Genomic DNA, 11814 nt, shown 5'->3' on the forward strand with positions numbered 1-11814 from the left:
GTTTGAGTTCTGTGCAGCCTCAGCATTTTGGTTTCCCACAGCAGTTTTCTGTATGTCCTTTTGTATCTGAGAAAGAATTATAAGAAGACTGGGTCGCTCTTATTTCCTTCGATATAAGTGAGAAATTTGAGAGTGTCAGAGGATTTTCTAATATCGTTCACTACCTAGTTCTTTCTACGACATTTTCCAATATAATGCACTACCTTAGGAAATGCATCCTCAAATTTTGGTATGAATATATTCATATATATTTGTTGAGTTTTTCATTTACATGTGTTCCTTAATATACTTCTGACCATATCTGACTGATCATCTGCATTGCAGACTTCCACCTTCTTGATTTCAGAAACAACCTCTGTAGCTAAGCACTCCTTTTGTTTCTTTGTGAATATTTTAAGTTCTGCAAGTTGACCAAAATGGCTTGATATCCCAAGGTTTTTAACTGGTACCTTACAATGTTTATCTTGATATCTGTTAGAATATGGTCAATAATTGAAGATACATATTTGGTTATTGTTGTGGTATTCGTTACCCATTGTGAGATGCCATAAATGTACAGGATATTCAAGAATCTGTTGCTGACTTCATCCACTTTCAACATACCAATGTTTAAATCTCAACAAATAATAATATTTCCTTTGTGATTACATATCTTGTCCAGCACTTGTATCAATTTAGTGAAAAATGTTTTGACATCATCATTAGGAGATGTATATAAGCACAATTTAAACTGTTTTTAAGTGTATATTGTTATTTTAATTCCACTACTGGAGTTCAAAATGTTTTTCTTCACTCAAAGAAATCATGTCACTTCTTACTATGAACTGAAGCCTTCTTTTAACCTAAATACATGAGCCTTCACACCTCATTAATGTTCTGCAGTAGTGACAAGATAATTCATAAAAAGTTAAAACTATGTACACAATTTCAGTTCCTTTGCGCCAGTATTCTGTTATGCAGACAACCAAGCCATCTATGCCTTCCAGTTCAAGTTACTTATCTTGGGTGCTTCGTTTTCCTTCATTCCATTCAAAACTGCTTTAGCTGGGAAGAAGGCATTATCTTCCTTTCACTCACACTGCTGCATGCTAATTCTTCTACAGTTGTGCTGCTACTGCTAGTGCTACAGCAGCTGTAGTTGTTTATTTCTGCTCTGCTTGTTGTAATGTATTACTTCCCCCACCATAGTTCTTCTCCTTTTATCCACTTCACTATGTCCAGGATCTTCTGTTGCAACTGTTTTTACAGTTCTTGTTGTTACTCTTGTTGTTGTAGGCATTGATACTGACACTGATCCCTCTTCTGACAGTATTATTATAGCGGTTTCATTTGCAACTGTTGCTTCTGTGCCATCAACATGCAGGAAGCCCAGCTTATCTTCAACAGGCAGTTGCTGGTTTCATTCTTGCGTAGAGCCTCTTCTGTGTGAGTATACTATTGTCTTCAGCGGAACTCGATTATTTATTTCACTCTTTATGTAAATCGTTTTCATTAGCTCTCCAAGGATTTTACATAAATAAGATTTGCCTTTATTGTTTAAGTGGATTCCATGTTTTGTGATGCACATTCTCTCCAAATTCATTGTATCAAGAAAGAAAACATTACCCATGGATCTGCAGATTTTTTTGGTAAACCTTGTTGACTTTCTGGATTTCCTTGTTTACACAAGACCATTCTGTTAAATCACGCAAGTGAGTTAAGCCTATTCCAATAGCTTTTTGATTTTTAATTCTGTTTAAGAGTATCTTCAGTGTTCGAGTAACTTCAATTATCTAGTTTTTATTTAAGTCATTTGCACCACCAAATATTACTTTCCACTGATTTTGTAGTGCCTGTTTACTATAATTACAGTCTTTTCAAATTTCTTTCATACAGGCACCCCTGCTGATAAAACCTGTAGCTTTGGGTACTTCCTGATATCATAGGGTTTCAGCTAAGCCTCTTCCACTACTATATGCCTAGAGGACAACATCCATCGTTTTATTATACACTACTTCTCGTTTTAATTTATCTCCATTAATATGCGTTTCACATCCAATTGGTCCAACGGAGTGATTGTTTCCATTGTGAGAATTCTTTAGATATATTTTCACACAATGCGAAGTTTTTGTCTCCATCATACATAGGTGGATTAAGCGTCCTGTTGAACGATCATGACCAGGAAAATTAAGTTTTCTATCATTCACCGTTTTATGATTTATTTTACTGTCTTCACGTAGAAAAACACTGTTGTTTCGCTAATTATTTTGGTTGAAATAGTTTTTTTTTGCTACTGGTACTGCACTAGTTGTGTTCTTTAGAGTCTTTCTCCACAAGTTTCGGATAAACATTGTCTCATGTAATTCAACGTTTCAGCATAAGCTGTAATACCAAAAACCGCCTGTGGTAGTTGACATATCACGTTGACTTCCAAACCGTTTCCACATTTTTCTACTGCTGCCTCACAACTGGTGCAATAGTTTTCACAGTCACATGAAAAGTGTTTTCGTTCCAGATGAGCGGAACAGTATGCATGGCATCTCTGTGTTGCTGAACATAGCGTAATACCTTTAGATACAATATTACCACAAGAATGACATTCAATTGGCTCAAAGTAATCGCACATTACAGAGAGATGTTCTACACCTTTGTTTCTCGTCACCATCTTATATTCAGTTTCTCTTATTGTGCCAATCCTTTTCTTGCTGTGTGAAATCTATTTTCAGATCCAACATTTGGGTTTCATCTTCCCTGTATGTACTTCTTCACACAACTCTAATGACACAGCCTGAACTATAACTAGCACATATGATTTCAGTTGACATTATATTGAAACCTGTAGAATTTGTAGCATCCTGTGTGAATGATAACTCAGAATTCTACTACCAAAAAACAAACACGAACTGTGGTGCCACATTAGTTGTAGTTTCTGATTAAGTCTCTTCACTTAAATTTTAGAGATAGGCATTTTCATGTTCAATCTAATATTTCTCCTTCTCCTTGATTGATTGGTTATTCATCTTTAGAACAATATACATTGTAAACATTCTTCTTGCAGTACCTACTGCACAATAAGTAACCCTGTTCATATTAGTCGAGTATTTTGAAAGCAAGTCGTAACCTGACAATTGTAAATACGTTTCAAAAACGGTTATTTGTTTACGTGAGAGCGAAAATCGATTGTGGAAATGGAAACTGGCAGCTAGAAATTGATTTCCTGAATCGATTTTGGAGTGTTGAGACAACCAGAAAATTAGTGTTTGTTTCCCCCACCTAAAATACATTCCATTTCAAAGATATTTGCTTCACATCGCAGTCAGACAATGACGACCGAGGATACTATTAGCCAATGAAAACATTCTGTTTTCAAATACGAGCGGGTTATTTAGCACGCATAAAGAACACCATAAAAGATAAAATCGCTCTTCTGTAGCATGGATTTGCCAAGCAAACCTGTATGCATTCAAACAATGTTTGTCTGTTTAAACTGACAGCGAAGCAAATGCAATTCGGGTTCGTGTATATTTTGAGATTAGCGTAACTGCAAAAACGTAGACAAAGCAGTCCTGGCATTGACTTTGGCAATGCGTTTACAGAAGGAAAACAAAACAAGACTCTGGTCCAGGTAATAACTTCAGATTTACTCTTAGAATCCGATGGTTAGATCAACTATCTTCGAATGTCAAATGAAACTTTTTAAAACTAATAAAAGCCATCGTACAAGAACAAACTTGCGTATCAAGTTTGCTCTTACTTACCCACAGATGTAGCAAACAAGCCTGCATACATATTTAGAAAGCTTGTCAATTTAACCATATATCTGAAGCAGATACTTTTCTTATATGCTATGTTTTGGCAAAAGTGGGAATTGTTACAAATGCAGATAAAGTTTTTTTAACATTTCCTCTGACACTGTGTTTAGAGAAGAAGAAATAAGACGCTGATCTAGCAAATGGTATAAAATGAGAAACATACAACTGGAAACTTGTTAATGGAAATGTTTCACCAAAAACCTGATTATAACGTCAAGTTTCTGTGGATGGACGTTGAAATATTTAATAACTTGTTTAGCTTTTCCATCATCAGAGGTGCATTTACATGTAGGCCCAATAGGCATGAGCCTAGGGGTGGGAGCTTCAGAGAGTGGAAATTTTTGCACAGTATTTAATTTAAGATTTTAAGTTTTACAACAACTGAGCTTACAAATGACAAAAATTCTTAATGTTATGGAATAATTAGGTAGTCTAAACAAGCTGTAAGGACGATGATCGACGATATATGCTTTTAAAAATTATTAGTTTACTTGGTGACTGAATAGAAATTCAAATTCTCAATTATCGTCTGGTATCGTGTTTATAAAATTGTTCGATAATATTTTAAAGTAAGGTGACAGTCAGAGTATCGCCAATACGAGCTTCAAACGTCACTATTCCGATAATGCAGTTGGCTTCTATCTTCTGTTCATTGAGAATAGAGGAAGAGGTGAAATGAAATGAAATTATTTTGCATTGTCGTCCTTGTCTTAAAGATTTTTTTTCATAGCATTGTTTGGCCAAGTAATGCAAGCTAGTCAATGGGTCACTGTGGTGTTTAAAGGAAAAATCTTTATGCTCTTGACTTGTGTGGTACGATTTTGAACTGGTTACTTATTGTTTGCAAACTTATTTTGTTTTGTATTGGTGTTTGTTGACAATTTTGTGTCTTTAACTTAAATAAGTGTGACAAAAACAAATGAGCAAAAAAAAGTGGGGCGAAATTCAGATATTAGCTATGGAAAAGCGAGAATGAGAAGGTCATGTACTAAAAAACGCTTGGCAGAGCGGACATCTTTTTCACAAAAATGTTGCTGGCTCGACTTTGAGTTCAAGCAGTACTGATGATAGGTCTAGCACTACAGCTGTAGTGAAAGAAGTAAATGAGAACGAAAAAATAGTTAAAATCGAGCAAAATAAAATTGTCCTTCAATTCAAGTCTCACAAAAAACTAAGATTCAAATCAGATATTACAAAGAGAATTAACCTCATTAGGGATGATCATGCAGAGTGGTCTGGTAATGGATCAACAATCGACATTTTTTTACACCATGGCATTAACCAAATTTGCATTGGTGATTTTTCTAATCCACGAAGATCAAAAGGTGTTAAAGCGAGATATTTGAACCAAAATTTATTTTATCATAACCCTTTAAATTGTGAATCAACTTTTTGTGAATGTTTAGTACACTCCTGCAGCAAAAGTACTATTTTTTGAGAACCATGTAAATTGTTTGGAGGTGAGTCTGTAGTTGCTACTGCTGGCGTTTCAAATTCGAGAAATATTTCTAATATTTTTATCTCATCATGAAAATTCACTTGAACACATACATTTTGAGTTATCACTTTTAACAATAAAAAAATCATATAGAATGGATAGAATGGTAGAAAAAGATTTTGAATCATATGTTGAGACTTAAAAAAGATGTATCGGTGCAATTTGTTGAAAAGGATGTTTGAAGCAGTGAAGAAGCTAACAAGTCATTGATTTCCCCTATGTGTGCACAATGAAAAATTTTATTCATTACATAATAGCCAATTTATGATGTCTATTAACCTTATAGCCCAGTTTGATCCTTCCCTCATAAAGCACATTGAACGATATGGACATACTGGTCAGGGACATACAAGTTATTTATCTTCAACAATCTGTGATGAAATAAAAAAGCTTCTTTCTGAGAGAAAAAAAAAGAATTATCATAAGTGATATCAAACAAGCCAAATATTTCTCTAAATATTAGATTCTACTGCAGACATTTCACATACTGATCAATTATCATTCGTATTAAGACATATGAACGAGAATGGTGAGCCTATCGAATGTTTTGTTATGTTTTTACTAAACCTGGGACACAAATCTGAAAACCTAGCTGAGGGCAAACTGAAATACTGTCCACAAATTCCATTGATATTACTGACTGTAGAGGCCAGTCATATGACAGTACAAGCAACTTGCATGTGGCTACACTGGTTTGCAGGCACACATTAAAAAACGAAATCCGAATATGCATTATGTCCATTGTGCAGCATATTGTTTGAATGTATATGACATTAGTGCTGCAAGCTGTCGTCAGTAAGTATGTTCATATTTCAGTTTAGTGCAAAACGTTTATAATTTTTTCTCTGGTGCTACATAATGCTGGGTTTAACTTTTTTCTCTCATGAAGCCAGGAATCAAAACAGTTAAAAGTTTATCAAAAACACATTCGTTTGTCAACAGGAGAGGAAGAATGTTTAAGTCTAAATGACAATTGGGAGAGTGGTACCAATGCCCTCACAAATGTTACCAATAATATCTGTGAGAAACCACTTGGGAAGAATGAGGCTACAGATCTACTGAATCATCTCAGTAGACTAGAAACAGTACTTATGATTACAGTTTGGAAGAACATATTGCAGATGTTTAATAGTGTAAATGTGAAGTTGCACAGTGTAAATATTGACACTGAAATAGTGTCTGAATTACCTGAATCACTTATAGTGTGTATTAGCTCTATTTGTGGCATGTCTGACTGTTACGAAACTAGGTCCATGGAAATTATGATGAATGCACCTATAAGACATTAAAGAAACCAAAAAAATGGATCAAAGGGCTCTGACCACTATGGGACTTAACTTCTGAGGTCATCAGTCCCCTAGAACTTAGAACTACTTAAACCTAACTAACCTAAGGACATCACATACATCCACGCCTGAGGCAGGATTCGAACCTGCGACTGCAGGGGTCCGCACGGTTCCAGATTGTAGCGCTCTGAACCGCTTGGCCACTCTGGCCAGCAAGGAAATGAAAACTTCAGGTTAATGAGTTAATGGACTGTGAACAAGTTCTTCTGACTGGCAGGGAGAAATTTAGAGTTGAAACATTTTTCCCAATACTCGACAACTTGTACACTAAATTTGTTATGTGGAAAGAATATTATAAAACACTATTAAACTCCTTCATTGTTTTCAGTATACTTAAGAATAGTTCACCAGACATTATTTCTGAATGCACAGCAATCTCTAAGCATCATGTGAAACTGGTTTAGAACCTTCCTCCCCTAGTAATGTGTACATTTTGCAACACTTCTGAACTTTTGTGGGGTCGTTGACGAACCAGTCGAAATGAGTAAATTTGTACGAAAGGAGCGGTTGCAGTTCATGTTTGCGAATGTTAACATTGCTCTTGGTATGTTTCTATGAACAGCACTTACAAACTGTTCAGCAGAATGCTCGTTTTCGGGTCTTTAAAGCCTGAAATAATGATATTCTTCATGCTAGTCAGAAATTGTTTGTTTCGCACCACACAAATTAAACTACCATGAATGCACACATAATATATCATTTTTAATATCAGTTGCAATGTAGACAATAAACAGATAAACAAAAGACTAGTTTCCCCAATACACACACACACACACACACACATATATATATATATATATATATATATATATATATATATATATATATATACACATAGTATCCCTTACACCCACATATTTCTCCCTACCCAGTGATAATGCAGCACTTCCAGAATGTGTAGTTTGTTGGGTAGGATGGATACAATCTGGAGTATTGGTTACTGGAGCTGGTTGTTTACGTGGAGCTGAAACAGGTAATCTGGGATCCACAGTCTTCTTATAAAAGGTTGGCTTGAGTCTGTAGATGGAGATCGTCTTCTGACCAAGAGACGTTTCAGAAACCAAGCCTTTTTTTGAATGTACCTGTTATGGTCCATTATAGATACATTGTACAGGTTTTCTCTGTGCATCAAGTGTTATGAGTACATGCAGAGAGGTCATGAGTTAAAGATGGATGAAGACAGATATTGTAGCATGATGTCTAACATTAATTGGTTTAAGCGACACCACATTCTGTTTCGAGTTGAAAATGGAAGTTGGAATGTCATATTCCACTGGTGTAGTATCAAAGAAATCGGCTGGAATTCTAGTTGTCATGCTGTATGTCATTTCTGCAGCAATGGTATTATATTCTGGAATCAAGTAAGTACAGAGACCCATTAAAATTTTTGGTAAGTTGTCAACCAAATCATCTGAAAGTCGCGCACTTAATGCTGTCTTCATTTTGCGATACTAACTTTGCTATTTGACACTGGATGGTAAGCAGTGGTTTTGATGTGCTATATATGTAGGGTCATTGTGAAGAGAATTAATAATTGATACTCAAACTGCAGTCCTCTGCCGTTGGGAGTGACAATATTTGGGACTCCAAAAGGTGTGATCCATCTACATTTACATTTACATCTACATCTACACTCTGCAAACCTCTGTGAGGTGCATGGCAGAGGGTATCTCCCATAGTAACAGTTATTAGGGTTACTTCCTGTTCCATTCAAGTATGGAGCATCGGAAGAGTGATTGTTTATATGCCTTGTGCGTGCAGTAATTATTCTAACCTTAACCTTATGGTCCATATGTGAGCGATGCATGGTGGACCATAGTATAACCCTAGAGCAATCATTTAAAGCCGGTTCTTGAAACTTTGTTAATAGACTTTCTCAGGATAGTTTAGATATGTCTTCAAGGGTCTGCCAGTTCAGTTCCTTCCGTATTCCGTGACACTCTCCCATGGATAAAGCAAACCTGTGACCATTTGTGCTGCCCTTCCCTGTAGACCTTCGGTCTTCCCCCTTAGTCCCTCCTGATATGGGTTTCCACACACTTGAGCAGTATTCTAGAACTGGTCACATTAGTGATTTGTAAGCAATCACTTTTGTAGACTGATTGCACTTCCCCAGTATTCTACCAATGAAACGATATCTACCATCTGCTTTACCCACAACGTTGCCAATGTTATCATATCCTTGTAAAGTATTACAACCAGGTATTTGTATGAGTTGGCCGCTTCCAACAGTTACTCAGTATCATTATAATCATAGGATAATACAGTTTTCGTTTTGGAGGATGTGCACAATTTTACATTTCTGATCATTTAAAGCAATTTGTTAATCTCCACACTACACTGAAATCTTATTACGATCTGACTGAATATTTGTGCAGCTTCTCTCACATAGGACTTCATAGCTGCTTCATCTGCAAAAAGCATGATTTTATTATTAATATTGTCTGCAAGGTCATTAATATACAATATGAACAGCAAGGGTCCCAACACACTTCCCTGGGGCACATCCTAAATTACTTCTACATCTGATGATGACTCTCCATCCAAGATAATTTGTTGTGTCCTCCCTACGAAAAAGCTCTCAATCCTGTCACAAATTTCACCTGATAACTCATATGGTCGTACTTTTGACAATAGGTGTAGGTGTGGGAATGCGTCAAATGCTTTTCGGAAATCTAGAAACATTCCATCTACCTGGTTGCCTTAATCCAAAGCTTTCAGGATATCATGTGAGAAAAGTGTGAGTTGGGTTTCACACGATCGATGATTTCGAAACCGATGCTGGCTGACACTGAGGAGGTCATTCTGTTCAAGATACCTCATTATGTTTTAGCTCAGAGTATGTTCTAAGATTCTATGACAAGTCAGTGTCAAAGAAATTGTACGGTAGTTTTATGGATCACTTCTTCTACCGTTATTATAAATGGGTGTGACCTGTGCCTTTTTCCAAGAACTGTGCACGGTATTTTGCTCGAAGAGGGGCTAATTCAGATGCAAATTCGGTATAGAATGTGACAGGGATTCCACTTGGACCTGGAGCTTTGTTCAGATGTAACGATTTCAGTTGTTTCTCAACATCACTGACGTTATTGCTTATTTCATTCATCTTATCGGGGATAGTAAGAGAGCAACTCTTCCTGCAGAATGCTGTCAACACTTTCTGCAGAGGTGTCCTTCAGTGGAACGGCCTCTGGCCAACATGTAGGCCTATCTATCATTGTTAAGAGATAGGTGAGCCCCTGAGAGCAAGGTATTAGTACCACTAGATTAACATGTAAATGCAAGAACTGACTGTCAATTTTACTGAAAGGTCCACAGTCACTGATTGTATGTTTCGAAATTTTTGCTCATTGACAGTGTACACTTATTCTTGCCCACAGCTTTACATCTTGTTACAGTGGAAGCCAAATGAAGTGATGTCGGATCATCCACTGTCCCTTTGATGCCAGGATGAACCAAGTCATGTAGGACAAGAGATACTTGTTGTCTATAGGATAGAGAAACATATGACCTGAGTTTAGCAGCAGAATTATCACAAAGTAGCTTTGATCTGTAAGGTAACAATACTGTTAGGAACACTAAGGACCAGGGATATGAATTCATCACTTAGGCCAGTTCTGGGTCACTGCTTTGTGTCTTTGCAATATCTTCATATGAAATCCTGGCTGGTAACATGATGCCCGCAATTTTCGAACATTTATCAGCAGGAATGGTCTCTCGTCCAGGAAGATATAGTTTATCTGTGGTAAATTGAGCGAGAAATTCCACATGTCACAGCTGCCTGGGTGTTGCTTTTTCTGAACGCTGTTTAGAAGGAAATTGTAATGGCTTGTGATCTGTGAGTATTGTGAATTCTCTGCCTTCGAACAGATAATGAAAATGTTTGACTCCTGAATATACTGCCAACATTTCATGGTCATAGCTGCTATAGCTAAGTCATGTGTCGGTGAAAGACCTGGAGAAAAACGCAAGTGGTTCAGGTGTGCTTTCTTGCTGCTGATATAATGAATCACCTATTGCATAGTCCAGAGTTTTTTTTCAGTAGCACTATGGCCCTTGGTGAGCCTTGGCTTCTTCAACAATCTTCCTCCACACTTCTCGGTTATTTGCTGTTCTTTTCCACCCCCGGACTCCGATGCTGGTGATATCCATTGTTACCTAGTCAATCCATCTTCTTCTAGGTCTCCCTTTTCGCCTAACTGAATGTACCACACCTTTCATCATTTTCTTTGGAATTCTATCCTCTGCCATTCTCTCCAAGTGTCCTAGCTATCGTATTCGCTGTGATTTCACAAATTTTACAATGTCCCTGCCTTGTATTAACTCTTGTAATTCGGCATTGTAGCGTATTTTCCAGCCTTCTTCCTCCCTTATTGACCCATAGATTTTGCATAGTATTTTCCGCTCAGTGGTTCGTAGTGCATTTTTATCATGTTCTGTCAACGTCCATACCTCTGATCCATATGTCATAACTGGGCGGATTAGGGAATTATACATTAGCAGTTTAGTTTTCCTTGTAACAAGGCCATTTTTGAAAAGTTGCATATTTGGAAAGTAAGCTCTGTTTCCTGCTTGTATTCTTTCCCTTATAGCCTTTCCAATACTGTTATCATTTGTTATTAGTGCTGTAAGGTGCCTCTTATGTGAGGAAGACATTCTTACCAGTTTTAATAAATTATTGTCTCTTATTGATGTACTCACGATAGTTAGGAAGTGCTGTAGTCCGAAGCCGGCCATGAACCGGAGAGCATTTCCCACGCTGGCTGGCTAGGTGATGAAGCGACCATATGTCGCGCGTAGTGGGGTGGGGCTCGGCGCTGGTCTGTATCAACAAGCGTCAGACTGGGAAATATACGTGACGGGAAGTACCGCCATCTTGGCGCCGAAGTCACCGATTTTGTTTATTTATATTTGATAATTAAAGTCATTTATGACAACATGAATATTAGGATGTTTAGAACTATTTATCATAATTCTGCCTAGTTAAAATTCACACCAATTCATTAACAAATGCATACCTTAGTAAGTACGAACTTGATAGGAAATCCACGAACTGTGATGCGACTAGTAAGAGATACGGACTACGCGTCAAAGTTGGCAGTCAGCGTTAAGAGCTCTTCCTATCTTGTTCGATGGTAGGCATGCTCTCAGTTATGAGTAGTTTGTGACATGAGTGTTT

Source organism: Schistocerca piceifrons, chromosome 5 (assembly GCF_021461385.2).
Source record: "Schistocerca piceifrons isolate TAMUIC-IGC-003096 chromosome 5, iqSchPice1.1, whole genome shotgun sequence".
Lineage (NCBI taxonomy): Eukaryota > Metazoa > Arthropoda > Insecta > Orthoptera > Acrididae > Schistocerca > Schistocerca piceifrons.